The sequence below is a fragment of the Antedon mediterranea genome, chromosome 7 (genome assembly GCF_964355755.1).
Source record: "Antedon mediterranea chromosome 7, ecAntMedi1.1, whole genome shotgun sequence".
NCBI lineage: Eukaryota > Metazoa > Echinodermata > Crinoidea > Comatulida > Antedonidae > Antedon > Antedon mediterranea.
This window is the reverse complement of record NC_092676.1, coordinates 15635641-15647807: the sequence shown is the minus strand read 5'-3', so window position 1 is coordinate 15647807 and position 12167 is coordinate 15635641. Positions and strand designations below refer to the sequence as shown.

The 12167-nt window shown below is 33.1% G+C and overlaps 2 protein-coding genes across 3 annotated transcripts in view; one reads left to right on the top strand and one right to left on the bottom strand.

The window, feature by feature from the left end:
• LOC140055259 (large ribosomal subunit protein uL15-like) overlaps nucleotides 1-12167 on the top strand; it is a 165228-nt gene that overhangs the window by 101902 nt on the left and 51159 nt on the right. The gene's annotated exons all lie outside the window — the stretch shown is intronic.
• LOC140055252 (DNA helicase MCM9-like) overlaps nucleotides 1-12167 on the bottom strand; it is a 63553-nt gene that overhangs the window by 24604 nt on the left and 26782 nt on the right. The gene's annotated exons all lie outside the window — the stretch shown is intronic.

Sequence of the window (12167 nt, the reverse complement as noted above, 5' to 3'; positions counted from 1 at the left end):
TTGGAAGAGAGGGGAGTTGGCAGAAACAAGCTACAATAGCCTCCGAATGTAACATTTTTTTCAATAGCGAGTATTGATGTCTTTTTCATTATTGTTTGTGTATTGTAATCTATGTGTTTTTAATAAATTAAAAGTTTAAATTATGTGTGGTGATGTTAAAGGCTGGGGCTGCAACCTCTAAGGTTGTCTGGTCATTATAACTATTTGTTTTTTAATATATAGCTGGTAGACAGGGTGTTTGGGTGTTTGGAGTAGATCAACAGAGCCTCCAATTCTCGGGTTTGCTATGCAACCGAGAATCGTTTTTGTTGAGGGAAGAAGCATTTTCCTGTCAAGTTCAACTTGCACCAACACGTTTAATGTTTTTTTTTATATTTAAGTTGATTCGATCAAAACCGCTGGCAAATAACCACCCACAAAAGCTAAGCGAACTTGTCAACATTTTTGATACTGCATTCCTATCCAAAGCATTTTCCTGTCAAGTTCAACTTGCACCAATACGTTGTACCTGCCTACAAACATATATCCAAGACGAACAGCTTTACGAAAGATTTGACTTTAAAGTGAAACAACTATCATTTTGAGTGAGCAAAGACAACTACTAAGTAGTTGGAAGTCAGAAAAGGGTCTGAGACAGCTGAATGTAGTGTAGTAGGCATGTTAAGGAGCATATTTTAGGCAAATCCTTCAAATTGTGATAACATTTTGAAACTTTGCACAGTTATTCATTAGGGTGTCAAAAATATGAAATGGAAGGGTTGCAAAAAAAAAGCCGCCATTTTGGATTTCAAAATGGCTGACCTCAAATTTTCACTTGTCAGGTATATCTCTGCTAAAGAGGCACCTAGAGTTCTGATTTTACCTGCAAAATATATGGTAGTGGGGTCACCAAACATATTGGTATAATTAACATTTGATTGCATGGCGGCCATGTTGGATTTCAAAATGGCGGACTTCAAATTTTCACTTTTCAGGTATATCTCTGCTAAAAAGGCACCTAGAATTGTGATTTTAGGTGCAAATTATAATTATGGTAATGGGGACACCAAACATATTGGTATAACTAACATTTTAATTGCATGGCGGCCATGTTGGATTTCAAAATGGCGGACCCCAATAACTTTTCAGGTATATCTCTGCTAAAAAGGTACACAGTGCTCTGATTTTAGGTGCAAATTATATGGTAATGGGTCACCAAATATATTGCTATTTAACTAACATTTTGATTGCATGGCGGCCATTTTGAATTTCAAAATGGCAAGCTCAAAATGTTTCAGTACGGTACCTACAGTTATAATTTTAGGTACAAAGTATAATATGGTATTGAGGTCAACAAACATATTGGTATAACGTCTTTGATTGCATGTCGGCCATTTTGAATGTAGCTCAACTTCAACTTCGTTAGGAGGAAGAATTTTGCAGTTTAGATGCAATTTAGATGCAATTTCTTTAAAAACAGCCATCTTGTTGCCGGCGCTAGCTTTCCAATTTCTAATTTCTATCTTGTCTATAAATTCAGGGCTGCCCCATAATGAAATCAAATCAGCCACTTCTGTACTTTTCCATGTAACACGTTTCATTTTAATTCGAATGTTGCTGTTGATCTAAGCTAGCTCGAGGAATAGGCTATATTGTTTTGCTATTAAAAAAAACCTCGCGAATAGACTGCTGCTAATTGCGGTCGTGTCTTTTCATTGGCTGACGTTGACCGGAGGTTGAAATCACTGATGCATCAATGGATTAGCCTTATGAAATCTACCCTCTCCCGCTGGAGTTATTAACGCCACTGGCGCGGAGTAACAGCTCCCTAACGCTAATCCGCGGCATGGTTCAGACACAAAAATATGTACGCCGCGTACATAACTCCACCGTAACTCCGCGAGTCTGAACATACCCTAAGAGACTCCTAGAGGTATCCATGTGTGTGGTACAGAGGTGTGCCACCTGTCTTGTATAATGGCAATCAGTGAGGTTATTTAAGAGACTCCTAGAGGTATCCATGTGTGTGGTACAGAGGTGTGCACAAAGAAAATATGCTGTGATAAACTAAAAAAAATAGCAAAACTGTAAAAAAACAAATCCTAAAATTCTTATAAACTCTGAGCATACTATTACAAGGATCTACATTAGTTTGCATGATAAGCATACAAAGAAGTATTTTCAAAGACAAATTTGCAGAACGTGGAGTTCCATCCACACTGTATTCAAAAGTATGGAGGAGATGGCAAGGATGGCTGGCGAAGAAATAAAGATACTCAAAAGATGTCTATGCCAAACATTACCACGACATAATTCTGAACCACAATGGGGACTTCCAACCACAGAAAATGTTTTTTTCTTTTGTAAGATCCATGCTGATTTTTTTATTGGCTAAATAAAAAAAAAGGAAAAATGGCAAGAAAGATTTGAAAAATTGACAAATTTAAAAGAACTGAGTTTACTTTCAGTAGCAGCAGACAAACTAAACTGCAGAGAATTACATCACACATTCTTGTCTGTTAAGAGATCAGAGGCACTGTTAATAGACGACAAAGACGAAAAGAACAAATGCAAATGGCAAGAAAGTTAATCTACTGTAGTTTTACAGTGATTTATAATAACCATTACAAGTAAAGATAAAATTTTAGAAAAGGGAAAACAAGAAAGGGAAAACAAGAAAGACAAGACGTTTGAAAAATTGAAAAACTTAAAAGAATTGAGGTTCCTTTCAGTAGCAACAAACAGATTTTCTGGCGCATTTCTACTCTTTCTGGCCAGTGCTCAGTATTCACATTGAAGTGGCTAAAGAAATAATAGAAGGGAAACCGATCAAAAAGTACAAACCAAGAACGTCTGTGATTGTGTTCTCAAAGTGGAAGCAACCAATGCTGAAAGAGACTCAGTACTATATAGAGATTGGTTTTGTGCTGCAACATCTGATGTGACCTTTGAAGAATGGAAATCGGCTATGATTGCCAACAGTCATGAAGCTTTTGAGCATTGACTTTCAGTAGCAGAAAACAAACTAAACTTTATCAATTGCAGTGAATTACATCACAATGGGAACTGTTAATAGATGATAAAGACGTAAAGAACAAATGCAAATTGCAAGAAAAGTCAATACTTAACGATTTAGATTATATCTGAAGAATTGCAGCTTCACTAAAAAAAATTTTTTTCAATAGCAAATATATGTTTTCCTTAAAAAAGTATGTTTTTTGGTTACAGCAGGCAATCAGATTGATCTCGTATTTGTTGGCTTGCTGGAATCACTGACTTTAATAGCAGTGTATATGAACATTACTGCATTTACAGATATTCATTATCAAGGAAGATATGTAGAGATTGAAAAAACAGTTTCTTCTGCAGTTTTTTTGGTGCATTTCTACTCATTCTGAGTATTCACGTTGATGCTTTTGAGCATTGACCAAGCTCCATCCATTACAAAATGTGTTAGCAGCAGACAAAATAAACATCATCAATTGCAGTGAATTACATCACACATTCTTGTCCAATGAGAGATCAGAGACACTGTTAACAGAAGACAAAGACGAAAAGAACAAATGCGAATGGCAAGAAAGTTAATCTACTGTAGTTTTACAGTGATTTATAATAAACATTACGGTAAACAACCGACTTTCAACGGTAATTTACTTTAGATTTACAGAACTTCTCATGAACAGTACCTGTAATTCACATTATGGTAAATTAGTGCCGTCAAGATTGCCAGTAATTTATCATTTTTTACAAGAAATTTGTGATATCATCTGCAATTTAGTAGTTATTATCACGAACGAATAAAAAGGAATGTGATAGATATGATAATAAACAAACACTCATATATCACCAAACCTGACCTGTTGATGTTTATTTGATTCTTATTTAAGAGATTGGAAAAACAGTTTCTTGTGCAGTTTTGCTTAGGCTATTTCTAAACTTTCTGGTCAGTGTTTAGTATTTACATTCATGTTTATGAGTGTTGACCGAGCTATATACAGTACAAAACATCAATAATCAAACAAAAATTGCAGAATTATATAGTTTCTTCCAGTGACAGCAAATGAACTAAACTTCATCAACATATATATTTTAGATAATTACTAGGACAGTGTGTGAAGAAGAAGAAGACAAATTCTGGGGTAAAAAATGATTTATAAAGTATCCTATAATATGATACAATCAATACCAATTGATTAGGAAGATGTCCAAAGCCTTTGTTTTTTTCTAAAAAGAAAATATACTTTTTCCTTAAAGAAGTAAATTACAATAATTACATTTTTGGTCCAAGTAATTGGATTTATCTCGTGCTTGTTGCCTGAGATTTACTCGTCAGCAATTAGTGCAATTTCAAGAGAATGGGAAAACAGTTTCTTGTGCATTTTTTCTGACTCATTTCTACTCTTTCTAGCCAGTGCTCAGTATTCAAATTGATGCTTTTGAGAATAGACCGAGCTACGTTCAGTACAAAATGTCTCGATCTTAAAAAATGTAGAATTATTATTAGTTTTTCCTGGCTGTCGATTAAGACGTTTTGTACTGGACAGAGATTGGTTTATTCTTGTCCATAAGAGATCAGAGGCACTGTTAACAGAAGACAAAGTGCAAATGAAAATGGCAAGAAAGCTAGGGTTTTTATTGGCTAAATAAAAAAAAGGAAAAATGGCAAGAAAGATTTGAAAAATTGACAAATTTAAAAGAACTGAGTTTACTTTCAGTAGCTGCAGACAAACTAAACGGCAGTGAATTACATCTAATATTCTTGTCTGTTAAGAGATTAGAGGCACTGTTAACAGAAGGCAAAGATGCAAAGAACAAATGCAAACTGCAATATTGGCAACAAAGAAAGTGAAAAAAAAATGAAAAAGGTAAAACCACCCTGCAGTTGTGTTACTTATTACTATAATTTATCTAATTTATTATTTTTTTTTATATATTCAGAAAATTACATAACAACTTGCAAGTACAGATAACATTTTAGAAAAAGGGAAAACAAGAAAGACAAGACGTTTGAAAAATTGAAAAATTTTGAAGAATTGAGTTTCCTTTCAGTAGCAGCAAACAGATTTTCTGGCGCATTTCTACTCTTTCTGGCCAGTGCTCAGTATTCACATTGAAGTGGTTAAAGAAATAATCGAAGGGAAACCGATCAAAAAGTACAAACCAAGAACGTCTGTGATTGTGTTCTCAAAGTGCAAGCAACCAATGCTGAAAGAGACTCAGTACTATAGAAATTGGTTTTGTGCTGCAACATCTGATGTGACCTTTGAAGAATGGAAATCGGCTATGATTGCCAACAGTCATGATGCTTTTGAGCATTGACTTTCAGTAGCAGAAAACAAACTAAACTTTATCAATTGCAGTGAATTACATCACAATGGGAACTGTTAATAGATGAAAAAGACATAAAGAACAAATGCAAATTGCAAGAAAAGTCAATACTAAACAATTTAGATTATATCTGAAGAATTGCAGCTTCACTAAAAAAAATTTTTTTTTAATAGAAAATACTGTATATGTTTTCCTTAAAAAAGTAAACCACTATAAAATACTGTGGTTTTTTTGTTTGGTTACAGCAGGCACTCAGATTGATCTCGTCTTTGTTGGCTTGCTGGAATCACTGACTTTAATAGCAGTGTATATGAACATTACTGCATTTACAGATATTAATTATCAAGGAAGATATGTAGAGATTGAAAAAACAGTTTCTTCTGCAGTTTTTTTTTGGTGCATTTCTACTCATTCTGAGTATTCACGTTGATGCTTTTGAGCATTGACCAAGCTCAATCCATTACAAAATGTGTTAGCAGCAGACAAAATAAACATCATCAATTGCAGTGACATCACACATTCTTGTCCAATAAGAGATCAGAGACACTGTTAATAGAAGACAAAGACGAAAAGAACAAATGCAAATGGCAAGAAAGTTAATCTACTGTAGTTTTACAGTGATTTATAATAAACATTACGGTAAACAACCGACTTTCAACGGTAATTTACTTTAGATTTACAGAACTTCTCATGAACAGTACCTGTAATTCACATTATGGTAAATTAGTGCCGTCAAGATTGCCAGTAATTTATCATTTTTTAAAAGAAATTTGTGATATCATCTGCAACTTAGTAGTTATTATCACGAACAAATAAAAAGGAATGTGATAGATATGATAATAAACAAACACTCATATATCACCAAACCTGACCTGTTGATGTTTATTTGATTCTTATTTAAGAGATTGGAAAAACAGTTTCTTGTGCAGTTTTGCATAGGCTATTTCTAAACTTTCTGGTCAGTGTTTAGTATTTACATTCATGTTTATGAGTGTTGACCGAGCTATATCCAGTACAAAACATCAATAATCAAACAAAAATTGCAGAATTATATAGTTTCTTCCAGTAACAGCAAATGAACTAAACTTCATCAACATATATATTTTAGATAATTACTAGGACAGTGTGTGAAGAAGAAGAAGACAAATTCTGGGGTAAAAAATGATTTATAAAGTATCCTATAATATGATACAATCAATACCAATTGATTAGGAAGATGTCCAAACACTTTTTTTTTCCTAAAAAGAAAATATACTTTTTCCTTAAAGAAGTAAATTACAATAATTACATTTTTGGTACAAGTAATTGGATTTATCTTGTGCTTGTTGCCTGAGATTTACTCGTCAGCAATTAGTGCAATTTCAAGAGAATGGGAAAACAGTTTCTTGTGCATTTTTTCTGACTCATTTCTACTCTTTCTAGCCAGTGCTCAGTATTCAAATTGATGCTTTTGAGAATAGACCGAGCTACGTTCAGTACAAAATGTCTCGATCTTAAAAAATGTAGAATTATTATTAGTTTTGCCTGGCTGTCGATTAAGACGTTTTGTACTGGACAGAGATTGGTTTATTCTTGTCCATAAGAGATCAGAGGCACTGTTAACAGAAGACAAAGAGCAAATGAAAATGGCAAGAAAGATTTGAAAAATTGACAAATTTAAAAGAACTGAGTTTACTTTCAGTATCAGCAGACTAACTAAACTGCAGTGAATTACATCACATATTCTTGTCTGTTAAGAGATCAGAGGCACTGTTAACAGAAGGCAAAGATGCAAAGAACAAATGCAAACTGCAAGAAAGTTTATAGAGATAGGACGTCTGCCTTTCAACAAATGAAAAAATCTATATTGGCAACAAAGAAAGTGAAAAAAAAACAAAAAAGGTAAAACCACCCTGCAGTTGTGTTACTTATTACGGTACTATAATTTATCTAATTTATTATTTTTTTTTATATATTCAGAAAATTACAAAACAACTTGCAAGTAAAGACAAAATTTTAGAAAAGGGAAAACAAGAAAGACAAGACGTTTGAAAAATTGAAAAACTTAAAAGAATTGAGTTTCCTTTCAGTAGCAGCAAACAGATTTTCTGGCGCATTTCTACTCTTTCTGGCCAGTGCTCAGTATTCACATTGAAGTGGCTAAAGAAATAATAGAAGGGAAACCGATCAAAAAGTACAAACCAAGAACTTCTGTGATTGTGTTCTCAAAGTGCAAGCAACCAATGCTGAAAGAGACTCAGTACTATATAGAGATTGGTTTTGTGCTGCAACATCTGATGTGACCTTTGAAGAATGGAAATCGGCTATGATTGCCAACAGTCATGAAGCTTTTGAGCATTGACTTTCAGTAGCAGAAAACAAACTAAACTTTATCAATTGCAGTGAATTACATCACAATGGGAACTGTTAATAGCTGAAAAAGACGTAAAGAACAAATGCAAATTGCAAGAAAAGTCAATACTAAACGATTTAGATTATATCTGAAGAATTGCAGCTTCACTAAAAAAAAATTTTTTCAATAGCAAATATATGTTTTCCTTAAAAAAGTAAATTACTATATAAATAGTGTGTTTTTTTTTTTTGTTGCAGCAGGCAATCAGATTGATCTCGTATTTGTTGGCTTGCTGGAATCACTGACTTTAATAGCAGTGTATATGAACATACTGCATTTACAGATATTCATTATCAAGGAAGATATGTAGATATTGAAAAAACAGTTTCTTCTGCAGTTTTTTTTGGTGCATTTTTACTCATTCTGAGTATTCACGTTGATGCGTTTGAGCATTGACCAAGCTCCATCCATTACAAAATGTGTTAGCAGCAGACAAAATAAACATCATCAATTGCAGTGAATTACATCACACATTCTTGTCCAATAAGAGATCAGAGACACTGTTAACAGAAGACAACTTAGACGAAAAGAACAAATGCAAATGGCAAGAAAGTTAATCTACTGTAGTTTTACAGTGATTTATAATAAACATTACGGTAAACAACCGACTTTCAACGGTAATTTACTTTAGATTTACAGAACTTCTCATGAACAGTACCTGTAATTCACATTATGGTAAATTAGTGCCGTCAAGATTGCCAGTAATTTATCATTTTTTAAAAGAAATTTGTGATATCTCTGCAATTTAGTAGTTATTATCACGAACAAATAAAAAGGAATGTGATAGATATGATAATAAACAAACACTCGTAAATCACCAAATCTGACCTGTTGATGTTTATTTGATTCTTATTTAAGAGATTGGAAAAATAGTTTCTTGTGCAGTTTTGCTTACGCTATTTCTAAACTTTCTGGTCAGTGTTTAGTATTTACATTCATGTTTATGAGTGTTGACCGAGCTATATCCAGTACAAAACATCAATAATCAAACAAAAATTGCAGAATTATATAGTTTCTTCCAGTAACAGCAAATGAACTAAACTTCATCAACATATATATTTTAGATAATTATTAGGAAAGTGTGTGAAGAAGAAGAAGACAAATTCTGGGGTAAAAAATGATTTATAAAGTATCCTATAATATGATACAATCAATACCAATTGTATTAGGAAGATGTTCAAAGACTTGCAGCTTCACTAAATTTGTTTTTAAAAAGAAATTATTCTAATTACTTAAAGAAGTAAATTACAATAATTACATTTTTTTTGTTGGTACAAGTAATTGGATTTATCTCGTCCTTGTTGCCTGAGGTTTACGAACCAGTAGATGTCTGCTAAATTTGAAGATTTACTTGTCAGCAATTAGTGCAATTTCAAGAGAATGGGAAAACAGTTTCTTGTGCTTTTTTTCTGAATCATTTCTACTCTTTCTAGCCAGTGCTCAGTATTCAAATTGATGCTTTTGAGAATAGACCGAGCTACTTTCAGTACAAAACGTTATTATTATTTGTTTTGCCTGGCTGTCGATTAAGACATTTTGTACTGGACAGAGATAGGTTCATTCTTGTCCATAATGGGGTTCTTCTCGAGAAAAGAAACTTGATTTCTTCTAGAGAAGACCCCAAATGATGGCTTATTACCATGTTTTCATTTAAATAATGTACACACCTATATATTATACGTTAAAAAATATGCCATTGTTGAACAAATAAATGTTTTTTGAATAAAGAGATCAGAGGCACTGTTAACAGAAGACAAAGAGCAAATGAAAATGGCAAGAAAGCTAGGGTTGGTCATTTATTTACAGCATCTGTGATTTTTCTGCTGTGGTAGCAGCAGAAAAACTCAGCTTGATAAATTGCAGTGAATTACATCACACATTCTTGTATGCTAAGAAATGAGCGGCACTGTTAACAGAAAACAAAGGAGAAAAAAACAAATTCAAATTGAAAGAAACGTCTTAATCGAACAAAAATTGGATTTATCTCGACCGTTGTTGTCTAGTGGGAATCACTGAGGTTCACGATCCAGTAGATGAAATTTGAAGATTCACTCGTCAGCAATTAGTTATTATATTACGAAAGAATAATACCAACAATGCTAACAATCAAGGTCCAAACAACACTTATTACATTCATTCAAGAGAATGGAAAAACAGTTTCTTGTGCAGTTTTTCTGGCGCATTTCTACTCTTTCTGGTCAGTGGTCATTATTCAAATTGCTTTTCAGAAAAGAGCAAATAAAAATGGCAAGAAAGCTAGGGTTGATACAGCAACTGTAATTAGAACATTACGATTGACCACAACCATTGGAACCAACACTTGGGGAGTTTTTGATTTGATCAATTGCAGTGAATTACATAACACATTCTTGTATGCTAAGAAATGAGCGGCACTGTTAACAGAAGACAAAGGAGAAAAAAAAAATTCAAATTGAAAGAAACGTCTTAATCGAACAAAAATTGGATTTATCTCGACCGTTGTTGTCTAGTGGGAATCACTGAGGTTCACGATCCAGTAGATGAAATTTGAAGATTCACTCGTCAGCAATTAGTTATTATATTACGAAAGAATAATACCAACAATGCTAACAATCAAGGTTCAAACAACACTTATTACATTCATTCAAGAGAATGGAAAAACAGTTTCTTGTGCAGTTTTTCTGGCGCATTTCTACTCTTTCTGGTCAGTGCTCAGTATTCAAATTGCTTTTCAGAAAAGAGCAAATAAAAATGGCAAGAAAGCTAGGGTTGATACAGCAACTGTAATTAGAACATTACGATTGACCACAACCATTGGAACCAACACTTGGGAAGTTTTTGATTTGATCAATTGCAGTGAATTACATCACACATTCTTGTATGCTAAGAAATGAGCGGCACTGTTAACAGAAGACAAAAGAGAAAAAAACAAATTCAAATTGAAAGAAACGTCTAGAAACATCTTAATCAAACAAAAATTAGATTTACCTCGACCGTTGTTGTCTAGTGGGAATCACTGAGGTTCACGATCCAGTAGATGAAATTTGAAGATTCACTCGTCAGCAATTACGGTAGTTATTATATTACGAAAGAATAATACCAACAATGCTAACAATCAAGGTCCAAACAACACTTATTACATTCATTCAAGAGAATGGAAAAACAGTTTCTTGTGCAGTTTTGCTGGCGCATTTCTACTCTTTCTGGTCAGTGCTCAGTATTCAAATTGCTTTTCAGGAAAGAGCAAATAAAAATGGCAAGAAAACTAGGGTTGATACAGCAACTGTGATTAGAACATTACGATTGACCACAACCATTGGAATCAACACTTGGGGAGTTTTTGATTTGAAGTTCTTGGTCGTCACAATCCAAAACTCCCTAGTGTTGTTCTAAGAACCTAGGACTCAGGTGATGTTCCTTTATTAAAGATGCTATGGAAATGGTAAAAACAGACCTATTTTAAAAGCCATAGAAATATACAAAGTCGAGCTGAAGTACAGAAAAACAAAGCTGGTTCCAACATTGAGAAACAAGAAGGCAACAAACACATAGGTATTTCCAAATACAAATGCAAAAAACAGAAGATGATACAAGTATTCAGGTAAATTAAATACTAAAACATTATTCAGCATGCTATGTTTATATAAATAATGGCATGTTTTTTAATCTAATATGGCGACCACCATTTTGACAAATGACGCCTAAAACAGATGAAACGTAGAAAATGTCATAATGTTAGCCTTAAATATCATAAACATGGCATCAAAAACTGAAATTGAGAAAATGGTCATATTGTAATTAATACTGCAAAAAAGAAATAAAATAATGTTTCTAGGACCATAAGTAGCTTTTGTCAAATGCAAGTATTGTTTAAATTGTTTCCAAGTTTGTAGTGCAAACAAACTGTAAATGTCAGAAAATTTAAAATTGCAAATATGTCATAGCCAAAATTATTAATAATCAGGGAAATAAAGCACAAATTTAATCTGGAAAAAAAAAAAAAAAATGGCCAGCAGTATTGTATTAATAGGCCTAGCACTTTATTAGGATTCAGAAATAAAATCAGTATCAATAAATGTCAATAATCAATAAAATCATTTTGGGCTGCTTCTTTTCTGCATATCTATGTCACTGTCATCAAAATGTTCTTTAAACTTGATAATTATGAGTAGTCATCTATTTTTATTGAATGTGTCTGCCTAAAATATGTGAACTGCAGATAGCTGTCAAAATATGGTTTCAGCCTTGGAGATGTATCTTCATCAAACAAAAGCTGGGACACGTTAGCTTGAGCCGTTTCAATTTGTACTGTGAACAAAGTTTTTTTATAAAATGATTTTTTCCAGGAAGATTCTGCAAACTAAATTCCTGATTAAAACTTTTCCTTGGGTGACTCCATGGACAAGATCACCTGAATACAACTTTACTTTAATTTCCATAAAGATGACTAAGTGTTTAAAAAAATGAAAGCACTGATTTTGGTATTTGT